General features: G+C 50.0%; 1 long non-coding RNA gene across 1 annotated transcript in view; it reads right to left on the bottom strand.

Annotated features, from left to right (window-relative positions):
• Positions 1-290: 290 nt before the first annotated feature.
• Positions 291-18,965, bottom strand: part of LOC138467120 (uncharacterized) — a 70,747-nt gene continuing 52,072 nt past the window's right edge. Inside the window, exon 3 of the long non-coding RNA XR_011268052.1 lies at positions 291-685. This is a non-coding gene — a long non-coding RNA (uncharacterized lncRNA). The remainder of the gene's footprint in view (positions 686-18,965) is intronic.

Here is an 18,965-nt window from a genome sequence, read left to right as displayed (position 1 = left end):
GCAGGTACCAGGGAAGAACACTGAGAAGCTGAGGTGCACTACTAAATCAATAAATTGAATACAATATTCCTTAGAAAATTCAATGATTGAATAATATTTCAGGTGCAGTGGGGTAATGTCCCCTGACCATTTGGGACCTCAGCAGAACAGTAAAAAGAATAAACCTATTGTTTCCAAAGGGTGACCCCCAGTGCACTCCTGTGGGACTATTCCCAATGTAGTTCTAAAATTGAGTTTCACAATTCGATGTAAACATATAATTTTAAATGTAATGGAGACGAGAAATATAATTTTGGGTCCAAAAAGAGTACTTCACTCAGGTACAATGAAGTATTTGTTTCATACATTGAACACAAATTAAATTGACAGGAACAAAGTCAGTTCCTAAGTGGAACCTCACATTGGATTCGAAATAGCAAAAATTAACAATTTGAATGTCAATTTTTTAGAAATAACAACTTTAAAGAGAAATAGCTTTTCCAATGACCATATAGGTATAAGAGAACCCATAGAAGTATTACAACAAATGTCAAATAAAATAAACATTCTACAAACACCAAGCAGTTTAACAGGAAGTGTTCAGTCCTAATGCTGTGAATTGCTGACACTTCGCGGGTGCTGATGCGTTTCGGATCCAATGTCTGTTTTCAATGCCGTTATACTGCTTTTTCTAGTTTCTTTAAGCCTAAAAAATCATAATGACCCATCATTAAATTCTGATCATTCAACTACAGTAATAACCAAGCAATAGTTTCAAATTACCTCAATTACTGACCTCTCTAATAGGATATCCATCATACAGGTAACAACCTATAATCAAAGCAAGAGAAGTGCTATAAGCCTTTAGGCAATTGCATTTTCCTAGCCGTTCCTACAATGTATTCAGGGACCTCAAAAAACACTCACCCACAACTGGATGTTTTCATGTTGCATAGGTCTCTTTCAAAACGTTTGAGCATGCGCTCAAATTGATCTATAGTAAATAATATGTGGTAGATATTAGCCTTTCCTTCTCCTGCGTCATGCTCTTTATCCTTCACATATTCGCAGTACTCACCAGTATTCACGGTGGAAATGTACAAAAAGCAATATATTAAGCTCACCTCTCATTTTGCCAAAAACTCATCAAAAACTCATCAAACCAAACGATAAATAATGTGTTTCACAAGTGTATTTAAACTGCGGACTAGTCAGTCTGTGATCATTCTGTAATTTGGAATGAATGTATAAATAACATGCTATACGTTAAATTATCCTGGTAGTGTATACTGTTGCTACGCAACCAATCACAGGCTCATAGCGCCACGTCACGCACCGCCTGTAGTGAAGGTGCTTGTGTCAACAACAACATCCCGTCCGTACGGAGTTACACCAGGCTACATAAGATATCCAATGGCCCCTCTTTTGCAGGCCCAACACTATCTGGATCTCATTTCTATCCTCCAGACTCGTTCCACACTGACCGTGGTCATGTAAGATAGAAGAAAATATCTGTTAGCCGGATATTATACAATTCACAGTGACTGTGTTTCCCAAACAACATCCAAAATATCTAGTATCACCAACTATTTTTTTATTTTAATTTTATTTTATATGTTTTATTACAAACCTTTAAAATACAAGTTATTGTGAAAGTTAAGATTATCAAATCAAGTCATATCATCTTCAATTAACATAAATCAAATTGCAGAAGGAAAAGTCAATGAAAATTAGTGTTCTCTACATAAATCTCATGCGTGATAGCAGTTATAATCATGGCACTTCTCAATTTTTAAATACTGTCTTTCTCTGTTGCCAATCGATTTTTCACATCTTCCAAAAAGAAAGCGAAGGCAATTGTTAGTTTCCTGTTGGATTCTTCGAAAACACTTGCCACCAGTCCTCAGCGCTTAATGACTCCCTCTTTGCCATTAAACTCTGAAAATGCTTTGTTCTTTCCATATGCAGTGCAGTACAAAATAGCATGAGATGTTTTAATGTTTCATCTTGATAATTGCACAGCCTACAGGTTTATTTACTCCCAGCATAGTTTGTCCATAGGCTTAGTCTCTCTTTAGTCTTGAACGAGTTCAAGCAGAATTTCATGTGCAGGGCTCTACAATGCCGATCAGGAAATTTCATCGGATATTTTTGTGTTTTGTTCAGTGCTTTTGCTTCAGTTGGTGCATTCTTCATTATCTTTTGGTTCAATCTCTGTTCACCAGTCACAGTCCAATCTCGTTTCCAGAGTATTATTTTAACAAGATTCGGATTGGTATGAATAGTAGTGATGTCGATATCAAGCTCTTTTCGTATTTCTTTGCAACTATCTGCCTACAAAGACAATATGCACTGTTTATTTCCATTGCCTGGATCATATAGGATTTTGAATTGTGGGAGAGTATCTTTCATGGTCATTTTATGATAGAGTGGGAGCATGTTCAAACAAACTCTTGCATTTATTGATGTTAAATTAAGTTTGTAGTGGATGCACGCTGTTGGTGTTCCCTTTGGTAGCCATAATACTTTGGACCAAAAGATGTTTCCAATGTAGCCCAGAGCTCATGTGAACAGCCTAACACACCCTCCGCTACATGAATTAAAGCAGGGACTGCTTTTTGTTTGAAGAAAGCGACCACTGGTATCAAGGAAAATGTACCATATTTTTTATTTAGCACAGCTGCTTGAATTGCTAATTGTCGACACTTGATTTTAATATTTTCAACCCATGGTGCGTCGTTCAAATTGGAGCAGATCTGCATGCCCAAGTATCTGGTGTGGAATACGGTTTTCAAAGACTCCAATTGCCACTGAAATTTTGTTTTAGAATGGGTCTTGTTTTTCCTTAGGTCTTGTAGCGTCAGGATATCTGACTTATTCCGGTTGATGCACAACCTGTTGGTGTTATCATATTCCTCAAGGGCACACAACTTTCGTTGAAGTCCTATTGGTGTTGCATCCAGCAGAATTAAGTCATCTGCATAAAGGAGCCAACTTATTTGAGACCCATGAATTTTTGGTGGAAACGATGGAACATGCTCGATGGTTAGAGCAATGTCTCACAGGAACAAATTAAAGATTATTGAGGCCAGTGGACACCCCTGCTTTACACCACAATACGTTCGTATTGCTGACGAGAGGGTGCCGGCCCGATGTAAACTGATCCTGACTTCAGTGTTGGTATGCAGCTCTTTAATGGCCCGTAATAAGCTTAGAGGACAGTTCCATTTATGCATTTTGGTCCACAAAGTTTCACAATCTATACTGTCAAAAGCATGGGAAAGGTCTATGAAGGCGAGATAAACCTTTCCACCCACTCTTATGGCCTCCATTTTCATGATGTTTATAATTAGTAGATTCAGACTGCACCCCAAACCCTTGACAAAGCCTGATTGCCTGAAGACAATGTGCTTACTAGAAATGATCCACTCTAATGGCTGATGTTGAGGATGAGTGGCATAAATGTTGCCCAGCACATCCAAGAGTGCAATTGGGGGATAGTCCTTGGGGTTAGCTCTGTTGCCCTTTTTGAAGAGTGGTACAATAATCACACTTTTCCATGATGAAGGAGTTGCACATTTAGATGTAATCTTTGTAAATAGTGAGTAACAGAAATCGGCACAATCTTCTGGGTTCCTCTTTAGTGTTTAATTAGTCAGACCGTCGGGGCCAGGAGCCCGTGACAAGCTTATTTTTTTGGTGATGATGTTCAAAGTGTTGCCCTTATCGAATTTGAGGTCCCAACAATCTAGTTTAGGAAACGCTGGTTCTTTGCGACTTCCCTTGTTGCTGTACATCTGGCTGTAATATGACTCCATTTGCTTTCAGACACCATATTTGTCTGAATTGCCGATTGCAGCCCACTTTCTTCATTGATGGTTCTCCAGAAGACGCAGGAATTTTATTTGTTAATTTGGACATCATTGTCTCTGCATCTTGCTGTAAAGTAATAGCCTTGTGTGATTTGAACCAGTTTTTATATTTTTGTTTTATTGATTTCTTTTCAACAGTATAGGATGTTTTGTCTGTTTTTGAACATTGTCTGGTTTCAGTTCTCATTTTGCGTTTTCTTCTCAAGACTACAAGGTCAAAGGTGTGTTTAGGTTTAAATGCACTGCTCCGTAGCCCCTGTTTTTTCTTGACAAATTGTGTCAGGAGATGTTAATATTCAACTTTGCCATGTTCCTTATGGTAGGCATTTGAAAACAACCATAAGTCTTTGTCGTTGAGCCGAAGTCTAACCCTGCCAGACTAGACACTGCTACATTATGATTCAACCGCACAGTGTTTTTTTTGCAGATAAAGCAACAAGCAACCTCACCAAATCATGATCCCTCTGTGCTTTATGAATCACCTGTAGCAAAACTCCACGTTCATGTATGTTGTCGGAAACAAAGTAATAGTCTAGGGTTGATTCCTGAAGATTTCTCCTCCGAGTAGATTTAGCAGGAGCTTCCCCTGTTGTGTTTCCATTCAGCATGGACATGTTTTTTGTTTCCATTTCGATGCCCCATTGAGCTGCCACATGGGCTTTTCTGGATTTTCCATAAGTACTAGTCTGTTTTACATCCAGGCAATTGATGTTACGGTCCCCACACAAGAGTATATTTGGTGAAGTTTCTTCCTCATTGATCTTGTCAATTAATGCAGATACTTGATGCATACATTTGGTTGTCCCTGCTGCTTTGTGCTGCCAATATACATTAATGATGTAAATGGGACCTTTTTCAGAGTTAAACTTCCCTTCTGAATCGATGATTGTCCTTTGAATATACGCTGAGGTGATCCTGGGCCCGACGGTTCTGTATCCAGAACTTTTTCTTACACAGGTCAAAAGGCCAGCCGTTGGTCTTCCTTTTTGTTTCCTGATTGCCGGATTTATTGCAATCTCGAACTCATCGGAGATTGGGCAATCCTCAAGCCAGGTTTCTTGTGCACAAGCTATGTCCAGGCCGTCCAACCAATCTAGTTGGTACCGATTCAAGAAGCCTCTGGTATTCCAAGAACCAAAGGCAAGTATGGTCTGTTCTCCCAATTTTTGGCATTAATTCTGATTCTGTCCTGTTAATGCTTTGGCCAGCCAGTTCCAATTGTCTGATTCCTGTGATGCGTTCTGCAGTCCCTCTTTACATTGGTCACAACTGTTCATTTTGTTTCCACATTCAAATGTGATTTTAATCCGTTCACCTATTTGAGCCACCTGTAGAGTATTGTCAAGTTCCTTCAAAGTGAAGTTTGGCTTTATATTTGATTTTTTGTACTGGTTGAATAGCGATTCATCGTCCCTGCTCCTGAGGTTTGCATGACTTTCATTTGCAGTGATTTTATTTTGACTCAAAACACACATCACCTTTGGGCTATTGGATTTGCCCTCACTTCCATTTATGTGTTCATTTCTTGTTTCGGAAATGTCAAAACCCAATGAAAGTAGTACAGGAGCTGCCTCTAGCAGAATGTTACATATTATTCTGGAATCAATACGCAGACTCACTATGTCATTTTGGTGTTCTTTGATGAATTCCACTGTTTTTATGTCGTTTGATTCAATTTTCCTAAGGCTCAGCACATGATGTAGCAGTCGTAATACATTGTTTTGATTTACGATGAAGCCATCCTTACTTTATAGGATGCGTTGCAGGACCAGGCAGTAGGTAGAATGTGTTTTCTTCATGGAATTTGACAGAGCACTTTTAGTGTTATTGCTCATTCGCCAAGGTTCGACTTCCTTTTCTTGAACTCTATGTGGATTGGCAGAACTAGGAACCTGGCACAGTGGTCTTGACGCTGATGCAAACGTCACAGCCTTATCCTCCGTTTCCTTTCTAATATCAATACGATTTACAGGTACTAAGTCGAAGCACCCTGGGTTTGACACATTCAACGTCTGGGCATCTGCAAATGTTTTCAGTTTTTCTTCCAGCGTGATAAAAGTTGGACTCAAAGCTTTAGGAGGCTTTATTTGTGTTGGAACATTCGGTAGTAACAGAGTGCAAACTCGCAACACTCTTGCTTCGTTCAACATTTTGGCACGGCTGGCAGAGTCTTCTTGCAGAGGGGAGCCATTGCTGATCTGATTCACTTCGCCAGAATTAACTGGAATGTTCTCCATCATCTCGTCATTTTCATATGTAGACAAATTTAGTAAGTCAATCGACATTTCATCACTACTCGATATTTCAACAGCTATGTTTCCTTCATGATTTGCTATTTCCGATGCTTTACTCTTTTCAGGTTTCTCCATTGCGCCACTAAGTTTGTCTGTGTTTAGAGTTAAATTCACAGTTTTGATATTGCGTAAGAATTTTCTCGAGCTGTTCGACATTCGGGATTTCCTCTTGTTTTGATTTTTAGATTTTTTCACTTGAAGTGGTTTAGGTGCAGACTTTCTGCCATCATAATGTTCTTGACATTAACGATGGCAAACATCCCGTCCTTGCTTCCATTTGCATTAGGGCCAGTCTGCGGTGCCACGATTAGGTTGCCACTTAAGCCTTCACCAACAGCTGACGTCGATGGTATTTGAATGTCTAAGTTTGCGTGGTTTTTACATTGGTTCACGCTTTGAACAGCACTTGCAAAGGAGGAGACTATCCCCATGTCCTGCGCCAAGATTTACACAGAGGCGTTGACTATATGTGTTTCCATAACTCCATGCCTGTCTTCAGTGATGAGTTCTGTGTTGGGTTCTTTGTTACATACATTTTGTTTAGTTTGCGATAATTCAGAATGGATGCATTGGATATGTTCCTTGCCAAATTTGCACTTTTCCCATGAGGGACTGCGCTGTTTGTGTTTCAACAGCCCCAAAGCTTCAGCAAGTAATTTTTTGTCTTCGCTGTTATTGCGCATTTGATCTACCAGCGCTGTCAGTGAACAATCAACAGGCCGATTCATGGAATAATTAGCGCGGCGCAAGTGGCCAAAAACGTGCGAATCGCAGTGGAATAGCGAAAATCGCAGTGCAAGTGCGAAAATGTCACAAAAAGCAGCGCACATCGATTCATGGAAGGCCGTGCGCGAGAAAACCATCGGATGTGCGATAAAAAAGTGCGCGGCGCACGTTGGCGCACAGGCCATCTAACTGCGTGCGCCAGGTCACAGCGAAAATCGCACAGTCCACAGCGAAAATCGCACATAGCGCGGCACACGCAAGAAAAGTAGGCAGAACACGGGGCGTAACACTCGGAATGGGGAACAACTTGCCAAAATGTGGGCGTCACGGGGGAAGTACAGGGTACAAGTGCGCGGAACGCCCACACGCTCGCCTACAACACGTATTCATGGAATAGAATAGGGCAAAAAAGCGCACGCTCAAACCAGCGCACAGGCACAAACACGACCGCCACAAGAAAGCAGGCGGTAGCGTCTCTGCGCCTGTAAGAAATGTGCGCCAAAAGGTGCACCAACAAATAGCACCTATATACAGCCATGATGAATGTCCTATACTGTGGCCCTCCAGGACAAATGACGTGCAAAGGGGTACCCACAAACACAGACACCCGCTGACAAAAAATATGTGTGCGTGTATACCGGGGTGCGCGGGAAGTCTCACATGCGACTTATCCGGGTACGTGGAACTTGGCCCTGTACGTGTATTTCAGGGGTGCGCGGGAAGCTCCACACGCGATTTGTCAGGGTACGTGGTTTGCAGGGGTGCGCGGGAAGTTCCACACGCGATTTGGCCGTGTATGTGGATTTCAGGGGTGCGCGGGAAGTTCCACACGCGATTTGGCCGGGTAGGTGGATTTCAGGGGTGCGCGGGAAGTTCCACACGCGATTTGTCAGGGTACGTGGATTTCAGGGGTGCGCGGGAAGTTCCACACGCGATTTGGCCGTGTACGTGTATTTCAGGGGTGCGCGGGAAGTTCCACACGCGATTTGGCCGGGTACGTGTATTTCAGGGGTGCGCAGGAAGTTCCACACGCGATTTGTCAGGGTACGTGGATTTCAGGGGTGCGCGGGAAGTTCCACACGTGATTTGGCTGGCCACGTGTATGACAGGGGTACGCGGGAAATTCTACACGCGATTTGGCTGTGTGCTCCCAGGTATTCCCTGCACACCCTCCACGGCCCCTGCAGGCAGCACACACCACAGGGGACTACCCTGCACACCTGCTCATGTCACCCAGCACCCCCACCCCCCAGCATCCAGGGGCACCCTCCACCAGGCCCCCACCCATGTCTCCCACCACCCCCACCCACCAGCAGTGCAGGGGCAGCCTCCACCAGGCCCCCACCCATGTCCCCTATCACCCCCACCCCCCAGCATCCAGGGGCACCCTCCACCAGGCCCCCACCCATGTCTCCCACCACCCCCACCCCCCAGCCACCAGGGGCAGCCTCCACCAGGCCCCCACTCATGTCTCCCACCACCCCCACCCCCCAGCAGTGCAGGGGCAGCCTCCACCAGGCCCCCACCCATGTCTCCCACCACCCCCACCCCCCAGCATCCAGGGGCACCCTCCACCAGGCCCCCACCCATGTCTCCCACCACCCCCACCCCCCAGCCTCCAGGGGCAGCCTCCACCAGGCCCCCACTCATGTCTCCCACCACCCCCACCCCCCAGCAGTGCAGGGGCAGCCTCCACCAGGCCCCCACCCATGTCTCCCACCACCCCACCCCCCAGCATCCAGGGGCACCCTCCACCAGGCCCCCACCCATGTCTCCCACCACCCCCACCCCCCAGCAGTGCAGGGGCAGCCTCCACCAGGCCCCCACCCATGTCCCCTATCACCCCCACCCCCCAGCATCCAGGGGCACCCTCCACCAGGCCCCCACCCATGTCTCCCACCACCCCCACCCCCCAGCCACCAGGGGCAGCCTCCACCAGGCCCCCACTCATGTCTCCCACCACCCCCACCCCCCAGCAGTGCAGGGGCAGCCACCACCAGGCCCCCACCCATGTCTCCCACCACCCCCACCCCCCAGCATCCAGGGGCACCCTCCACCAGGCCCCCACCCATGTCTCCCACCACCCCCACCCCCCAGCCTCCAGGGGCAGCCTCCACCAGGCCCCCACTCATGTCTCCCACCACCCCCACCCCCCAGCCACCAGGGGCACCCTCCACCAGGCCCCCACCCATGTCCCCTATCACCCCCACCCCCCAGCAGTGCAGGGGCACCCTCCACCAGGCCCCCACTCATGTCTCCCACCACCCCCACCCCCCAGCAGTGCAGGGGCAGCCTCCACCAGGCCCCCACTCATGTCCCCTATCACCCCCACCCCCCAGCAGTGCAGGGGCACCCTCCACCAGGCCCCCACCCATGTCTCCCACCACCCCCACCCCCAGCCACCAGGGGCACCCTCCACCAGGCCCCCACTCATGTCTCCCAGCACCCCCACCCCCCAGCCACCAGGGGCAGCCTCCACCAGGCCCCCACTCATGTCTCCCTGCACCCAGGTCCTCACAATCACCAACCATGTGCGTAATGGTCAGCCTCCACAGCCAAAAGGCCCTACCAAGTAACCCATTCACCCACATGGAAATGGAAATTACATGTTACACCCCCAACGTACATAAAGCAAATGAACCCATGTCTGTCACACACAATGGTTGCAAATGAATTGGAAAACACCCAACATGACATGCATGAAACCAATGAGATGATCCCACACAGTGAAGTATGAAAACAAAATTGTATTAAAAAAATATGAATGCAAATGAAATGAAACAAACTACAATGCCAATGAAAAAAAGAAAAGGTGCATGTCCGTCCAAAAAAATTAAAAACACCAAATCCAAAAAAAATGTACTTCAAAGTCACATTAAAAATGAAATCAATCCGACAGAAAAAAAATAAATCCAAACACCATTGCTCCATGGAGAAGAAATAAAAAATTAAAAAATAAAACAATCCAATGAAGAACTATGTACAAAATATCCAAGGGTCCATGAGCCCAACTGAACAAAGGAAACCTACTAAAAACACTAACAAAAATGCAACTATATACAAAAAGTGGAGCTGTGTCCGTCGACTCCAAATCATAAGAATAAACAAATGAAACCTAAAACTAAAGAACTATATACAAAGGCGGCGGGCAAGTACAGCGGCTCACTCCGTAGTGTTCCGGGCCAGGGCATCATCAAACTCCTCGTCTATGTCCCGGAGGCGATCCTGTTCCATGGTCCCGAGGGTCCGCAGGGACGACGCCATCTGCTCCTCCAACCGCCTGCGGATTGCCTCGAGGCACTCGGCCCACCTCAGGGCCCTCCGCATGGAGTTCTCCGCCCTGACCATCATGAGACGCTCCTCTTCCGCCCGCCGCCGCTCCGCACCTATCTGCTGGCCCAACCGCAGCCACACGGAAGACACTTCCTGTCCTGGGTCCTCCTGCCCTCCGGCCGATGCCTGCCCCTCCGATGTTGATGGCCCCGAGCCATAATGCCTCCCACGTTGACTCTGCTGCTGCCTCCAACGCAACTGCCTCTGCCAGCACGACGGCATCCAGGCTGATGGAATCCACTGACGCCGTCGTGCACGTGCCCTGCCTGATGATGCCGGCACATCCTCCATCTGCTGGGGTACAGTTGCTGTGTTGTCCACCCCTGCTTGACCTCCGACTCCCGACTGTGGCAGGGATGGGATCCCCACCGAGCTGGCTGCATAGGTCAGGGCAGGTCCACAGGGGGCCCTGGTGGCATCTGGGCCGGAAGACGGCAAGGAGAACGACCGGCGTATAGCCTCGACAGAGGAGGAGAGGGTCGCCAGATTGGCCGACACATGCAGGAAACCCCCGAACATGGAAGATCCCAATTGGGCCACGTCGGCACGGTGCTCTTCGTGATGATGTGCGTGCTCCTCCCGGGAACCACGCAGATCATCACGAATTGCACCCCCCGCGCATCGCAACCCCAAACAGGACCTTCTCCATACGGACACGGGTCCCCTCGTCCGCAGGTGGAGGGGAGTCAGGTGACATGGACATCCCCTCTACCTGCGGACGGGCCTGGGACGGGGCATCCCTGCTGGTGCATGGTGGTGCACTCACAGGGTCAGGGACAGCGACATGCACAGGCCCCTCCATGGTGACCTGTGCTGCCTCCTGCCCCTGGCCCTGGACTGCACCACTTGCACCAGCAGGGATGCCCCCACCAGGCCCCATGTGTGCCCCTGTGGCGGCCTCCTCCTCCTCTGTGGAAACCACCAACCTGGATGGCTCCTCACCGTCTTCCACCGTAGCAGGCCCCTGTGGGGGCTCACCCACCCCTTCCGCTGGAGCCGTGGGGGCTTCCCCGCCGCCTTGCTCCACAGCGCCGTCTCTGCCCTCTTCTTCACTAGCCGCTGCGTAGAGGGAGACAAAGAACACAAGCATCAGGGTACTGTACAATGGTCCCCTAGACAGGAAGCAATAGCAGATGAGTACCACTGTCAAAGTACACTTCCATCATGTCCCTCCACAACACATGGGTCAGTCCAGGCAAAACACACACAGTAACAGGCATGGTGCATGCCATGGACATTTCCATACATGTCCAATGGACTCTTGAAACATACAATGATATGGAACTCACATGCATCATGAGTCATGCCTATCACATGCACACACTTCACCTCAGTCACATCCATCTGGCCCCATACACCCCAAACACAGCGGATACTAGGGCAACTAGGCTGCATCAGTGAATCTGTGCATTGTCACACACATGTGTCATGCATCCATGGCATGCACAAGTCACAGACACGCAGGTCAGGCACACAGACATGGCTACCATATATGTACCTGGCATCAGCACCCATCCCTCACCCCCACCCATGTCCAGGAACAGAGACTGGCATGCTCTCATGTTTAAAATCTGCATAGGGCTCCCCATGTGGCATTTAAACACATGCAACAACCATGTGGTTCACACATCACTGGTCGCACATGCATTACCATGATGTCCCTGCACACATACATGCATACATGGCCTATGTCACACATACAGGCAAGTATCAGGGAACCAGCACACCGCAACATGCCCTGTCTCACACAGCTATGCTTGGACACTTACCGCTCAACTCCAGACGGGTCTCCCTCTCAAGGATCTGGGCGTGGAGCGGTGGGCGTACGCGTTCCAGGACCCTCATCTGGATGGAACTCATGCGGCCCCGGCCCCCCTCCACGAGGCGCCGGGCCTTCACGAGGGTCCTGGACCTCAAGTCCTCCCAGCGCTTCTTGATCTTCTGGACGTCGCGGGTTGCCACCCCCTCCGCGTTGATGGCAACCACACAGTCGGCCCAGATCCTCTCCCATCCTTCCTTGCTGGCGCGGGACGAGCCAAAGAGGGCATCATACTGCCCCAGGACATGCTCCACCAGGACACCAACTTCGGTGGCAGTGAAGCTGGTGCCCCTCTGCCCCTCTGGCCTGGGGTTGCCACTGGTGCCAGATGTGGAAGTGCACGACATGGCAACCCCAGAGGCAGGTGTGGGTGGGCAACTGGGTCCTGGGGCTGGGCTGTGGAGCGATGTAATCCCAGTCGGGAGTCTTCAGTTCCAGCAGGGGTGGACACAGCAACTGGACCCCTGCAGATGGCTGATGTGCAGGCACCAAATGGCAGGGCACGGTGGCAGCAGGCAGGCAGGCAGGCAGGCAGCAGCAGATGGCACGTGGGAGGCTGCTTGGGGCACTGGGGGGCAGTAATTCGGCCTTCTGGGCAGGAGCGTGGTCTTCCGTGTGTTTTCGCGTGGCCAGCTTGATACGGAGTGATTTGGCACGTGAAAATCCTGCACGACAGCGTGAAATTCGAGGAAAGGCCCTTAGCGCGTAAGTGCGTCAGCACGCATACGCGATTCTATTGGACCAAAGGCCCTCAGCGCGTAAGCGCGTCTGTGACGTGACCCGCACGGGTGTTTCCCACACAGCACGTGATGACGGAGCACACGTGGAAAGACTGCACGTCAGAGTGTCATCGCGTGTAATTGGACAGCACGTCAGAGTGTCATCGCGTGTAATTGGACAAAAGTGCGCGTACACGCGATTGGCCTATGTACGTGTATTTCAGGGGTGCGCGGGCACTTACACACGCAAGTACGTCAGCGCACCAGTACCCCGGGGTGCGCGGGAATTTCCACACGCTATTGGTCTGGGTACTGGATTTCAGGGGTGCGCGGGTCACACGCTCGCCTACAACACGCGCAACGCATAAATTTGCGCGCTAACAAAATAACAAGCTCAGACCCAGGATGAACATACCGTTCCTAGCAGCAGTGGCCGTGGGCTACCAAAGGAGGAGGAGGAGGATAGTCAGGGCCAGAATATTCACACCCAGAACCAGCCTTTTCGGGATGCCTGATGACCAGGTGTATGGGAGGTACAGGTTTCCACCACACATAATACTGGACCTGGTGAGTGAGTGGGAGGATGACCTCACATCACCCACCCTGTGCTCCCAAGCACTCAGCCCCCTGGAGAAGGTCCTCAATGTACTGCACTTCTTAGCCACTGGATCATTTCAGCGGACAAGTGCCATAGTGGGTGGGGTATCACAGGCCACCCAGTCACGCTGCCTACACCAGGTCTTGAACATCATCACTGCACGCCCATCAGTCCGCAGGCACATATACCTGGCCAGAACACCTGCAGAAAGGCATGCTGCCGCCCTGGATTTTTACGGTGTGGCACGATTCCCCAAAGTGCTAGGTGCCATCGAACTGCACCCATGTGGCTCTACGTCCCCCCAGGGCATCAGAGCACATCTATAGGAACCGCAAGCACTGGCATTCCATCAACGTCCAGGTAGTATGTAATGCCAAGGGAATCATCACCTCAGTATATGCCAACTATCCCGGGTCCACCCACGACAGCTTCATTTACCGAATGTCCACCCTAAGCCGGGACCTAAAAGCTGGGCGGCATGGCGATACATGGCTGCTTGGTGAGTATGAATGCCACTGCACATGCATGCATGTCAGATACTGAGCAAGGTCACAACCCCACCAATGATACCAATCACCACCTCCACAGGGGACAGTGCCTACCCTCTCAGCCCCCACATGATGACGCCAATTTGGAACCCCACCAAGCCACCCGAGGTAAGATATAACACAGCCCACATTACAACCCGGGGCATAGTGGAGCGCACATTCAGAGTGCTAAAGTCACGCTTTCGCTCCCTTGACCGTTCTGGCGGGCAGCTGTTATACGCTCCCCCAGTAGTGTGCAGGATCATAGTGGGAGCATGTGTCCTGCACAACGTTGCAACACGCCGGGGCCTGGCCGTGGACATGGTGGTGGCCCCACATCCCCAACCACATGCACAGCTGCTGCGCATGGGAGGGAAAAGGGCACGGGGGAGGCAGCCCGTACACAGCTAGTGGCTAATTACTTCACATAGAAATCACACCCCTGTGGAGTGCACACTGCCCTGGCACATTCCATCTGACAATCAATGATGACTCAACCTGACACTGATCCTGAATGTCTGGAGAATCAACCGTGCAAACCATATCAGCCTGAGATTGTTCACCTGGAAGTATTACAATGTGTGCATCCCTACCCACACAGACACCACCAAGGCAGTTTTGTGAAGAAACACATTCAAGCAGCTAAAATGAATACCCACTTGCAAAATGCAACAAGAGGACAGTGCCATGTCAGCCAACCCATCCCCAGCACCACCACACGACACACCGTGCCATGTCATGCTATTTGCAGGTAAACAAAGTAATCCCCACAACATGACACAAGTGTCACAATGTACAGTGTCCCTAATTGAAACTTGCAACACCTGAAATGCTCACAGTAATGCAGGACCAACAACAAACTCGAGAAGGCACTACCATTAACATGACATCACAAATGTAATAAATTAGTAGTCTCACCACCTGGAAATGCCTGCACTCCCACCACTTCCAACTGTACAGTGTTGGCGCCATGTAGAGTTGTAGGTGCACTGCTGCCAACATGGAGCCCATCTCCAAACTAGAGGGCCTCGTGTAGACATGAGGAAGGGACCTGCAAATTGGGAGGTAGACACAGATGATGAGTTACACATCAATGCAACATGCAGTGTACAACACAACAGCAATATGCACTAGGAATGTATACACAGTATTGACTAGACTACCCACACATGTAGTGGGAGTCCAATGTCACCATGTACGTCAATGTCACTTGGGCACACCCTTTGCAAGCCCATTGAAACGGGAAGCAGGAGGGGTGTGTGTGACTCAAACCCAAGCATCTGAACCAAATACATGACAAGCCTGCATGTGCCCAGCCACAATGCAGCGTATGCCCACAGGAACCACTGAAGGCAACAAATTGTCCCAAATAAATTGGGAAAAATAAAAATAAAAACAAAAATAAAAATCAAAAAAATCAAAAATGGCCATTGATGGGCCCGGGGGGGGGGGGTTGGGGAGGCCACCCAGGAGGTCCGAGGACAGGGTGCACACCAAAACCCACCTGTGTGGATCCTGGGAAAAAAAAACACCTCCATGGGCTCATGGCCCACACGGCTACCCTATTGTGGGAGTATCACTGCTGTCGCTATTATCACCCTATTGTAACGCTCACCTGATTCCCGCAGAGGCGCCGGTCTTGACTGGGCGACTACCGTATCTTCAAAGGTGATGTGTAGCACCCGGTTGGCTCTTTGGGCTGGACCTCTGTGCACTGTATGCCTGACTTCAAGAGTAAGATGTCTGCAGACAGAAAATATGGGATTAATGAACTGGGGTTAATGGGGTGTCCCTATCTCTTCTCTTTTTTGCTCTCCTGTAGACCCCCAAAGGTTAACGCTCTCACCTTAGGTAAGTGAATGCCGAGCTCTCCATCTGCCTCGGGGCAGGGTGCTGTAACCAGTTTCTTCACTGGATCGGTAGCGCAGGCCTCTTGACTTCAGAGGACTGCTGTCCGTCGTTTACTGCACGAACGGTAAGTTTCGAGTAATTCTATTGTCTTTAAAGTCTTTAGCAATGATGTCTCTTGTTTTGCAGGTTCCGGCGATGGCGGATGATGGGCTGAAGTGAGTTGAAGATGGAGTCCGTATGATGAATAGAAGCGCTTGGAAGCACGTAAGTAAGCGCTTGTTGCCTGCTTCACGATGCGCTCTAACTGTCTTTTATTTTGCAGGTACGAGTTCGGAGCGGCTGCAGGGTGCCGGAATACCCACTGGGGTTGATGTGGAAAGGAGTAATGGCACGTGAGTATCAAAGTTCCCCAATGTCTTTAAACGCACCTTGTTTTGTCTTTCAGATGCAGGATGCAGCGCCGAAGGCCTCCGGAGCGTGCGAAGAGTCGGTAAGCTTTTGTCTTTCAGATGCCGGAATGCAGTGTGAAGACCTCCGGAGCGCACGAAGAGTAGGTAAGCCTTTGTCTTTCAGATGCCGGAATGCTAACCTGTTCTTTCTTGTCTTTATAGGTGTTGCTGAAGACTGGATTCAGGATGGTAAGCCTTTTTCCTTAGGCCCAGGATCCGATGCAGAAGACACGATGAGCGTTCTGCTGCAGAGGATGCAGAATAACGCAAAGCAAGATTCATCCACCGGGTGTGGTTTAAATAGCCTCCTGTAGTGCTTAGGTGTCTCCTTCCACAGCCACGCCTAGGTAAGAAAAGAGTTCCTGCTTTCCAGAAGAGTTCCAGTGTTCTGAATCTAGGGAGTGGCTCCTGCCCCACCCAACAGGAAAAGTAGTTCCAAACAGAAGAGGATCAGAGGCTCAGCTGTCAGGCAAGTAAGCAGCATGGTCTGCTGCAGGTAAGTCCACCCAAGCATCATGAGCCCGGCGCTTCCAGCGCTGGGACTGGGCACATTTATGAGCCTGGTGCCACTGGCGCCAGGACTGGGTCCAAAAGGTCCCAATTGGGACTGGTTGGCCCTCGGAACCTGGGTTATGGATCTGCTTCCAAGGGAGTTGGGAAAACCCTGACCTTTTGGAAGCAGAGATCATGACACCTATGCAGCTGCATCCGGAGGTGGTTGCACTATGGGAGGCAGCCCACGCAAGGCCCTAGTCTGCTCCTCCATGGCTGCAAGCATGCGGGTGTGGTAGGTCTCGTTCTGGAGGATGAGTGTGCGGTGGTCCCCATGCAACAACTCACGGGATGCCCGGACCTCCGCCCTCGTTGTCTGCATCTCAGCTGAGAGTGTACGGGTGAGACGCTCCAGCTGCTGTTCTGTCCTTTGGTGTGTTGAAGCCTCAAGCTCAACAAGAGTCGTCCTGAGGTGAAGGAGCTCCTGCCTCAGGGCTTCCCTGTGGCCCTGGGACTCTATGGAGATGGCCTCCTGCAGAGTTGACAGTGCCGCCCGCCTGTCCCTGTTGGACGCCAACATGTCCTCCCTGTGTGACTGGCAGATGGAGTCGGTTGCCTGCTGTAGTGGCTCCATCAGCCTTTCAAGGGGGGGACAATGGAAGTGGCCACCATATCCATGGCCTGAGCCATCATCTCGGATGATGCTGCCTGTTGGGTTGCCGTACCATAAATGGATTGCTCCCATGCGGTATTGCCAGGTGGCGTACGGCCACCACGTCGGCGGGCACCACACCTGTCTGGGGCAAGGCGAACTGCGCCTTGCTGTGCCGGCACTGCCTGAGGCTGCAGGACTGCATTCCCCCTCTGATCTGCTGGCCCAGGAACAGGATCAGATGTCGCGGAGTGTGACCCTGCATCCGTACCACCAAAGGCGTAGCTGCCAACACTGACATCCCCATTGAGGGTTCTGACCCTGGTGCAGGTGGGTGGGACAGAACAGAATCCCTCCCTGGAACACTCACCTGCGACGGCACGTAGGTCTCATCATCCGAATCAACACCTGAGTACAGGTCGGGGGAGGTGCAGCCAGAGACACCCCTTGAGAGCACGACCTGCAGCACTTGTGGGTTCTCACCCACCACCACACCACGTCCCTCACTGGTGGTTGGTCGGCCCTCGGACCCCTCCTGGGTCTGCACCATCTCCACAACCCCAGCAGTATCAGGTGCGTCTTCCCATGCAAAGACATAAAAACAAAGAAATGGAAACAGGCATTAGCACCATGGCACACAATGAGGGCTGAGAAGCAAGAGAACCAGTACTTGATTGACACATGTCACACATGACTAAAACCCTCCCATGCATGCACCCTCACTGCATATGAAGGGCAGGCAAATGGCACACACTGATGATACCAAGATGGAAGATGAACACATTTTCTGCATGCTGCCTGGCAGTGGCATCACACATTGGCCTGTGATTGCCAGGTGAAACACACAAGCCATCACACAGATGGCATGTACCATTGCTATTGAGTGAAGATGGAGAGGAGGACAGCACCTATTCATTCAGTCCAGTTCCCGCATGTAATAGCTTTTCTAATTCAAACAGGTCAGATTTTTCACCGGGGGCTGCCAGTCCAAAATGGTCCAATTGCACAGGGACATGTGTGAACAAATGATATCCAGGTAACAAAGTCACTCCACTTTACCATAGCCATGTCAGACATGTGACTAGAGGACTGAGAAATGCCTAGTAAAAGTGGTGGAATGCAAACAATCTGCCTGAATGAACAGATAAAAATAAGCAACAATGTTGTGGCAAGGTGACACTTCAAGGGCAACTGGCGTGCTGTTGGGCTAGATGCCTACTGTTGGCAGAAGGGATACTGCTATGGCCAAATGCAGCTGCGCAGGATGTATTGCATGAAGCACATGGCTGACCCATACGACTCAGGCGCACACACTCTCACCTGGCACACAAACAGAAGCCCTCACACACACACCATGCACATGGATGACACACACATGCATGTGCACTCACCGGACAATGCCTCGTAATCAGGCAGATCTCCCACGCCTTGGATCTGTTCCTCCGTGACGTAGGTCCCAGCGACTGACTCATGTGGAGTTGCGGCATGACTTGAGGCCAGCTTATTCTTTGCCCTGCGCTTTAGGTCATTCCAGCGCTTATAGCAATCATTGGCTGTGCGCCTCACGATTCCAAGGGCACTTACGATGTCCGCAACGGTCTTGGATCCTGCAACAATGACCATCTCGTTATCATGTCCGGACACATACTCGACA

The sequence above is a fragment of the Ambystoma mexicanum genome, chromosome 4q (genome assembly GCF_040938575.1).
Source record: "Ambystoma mexicanum isolate Mex_15411 chromosome 4q, UKY_AmexF1_1, whole genome shotgun sequence".
Taxonomy (NCBI): domain Eukaryota; kingdom Metazoa; phylum Chordata; class Amphibia; order Caudata; family Ambystomatidae; genus Ambystoma; species Ambystoma mexicanum.
This window is presented reverse-complemented; position numbering and strand designations above follow the sequence as displayed.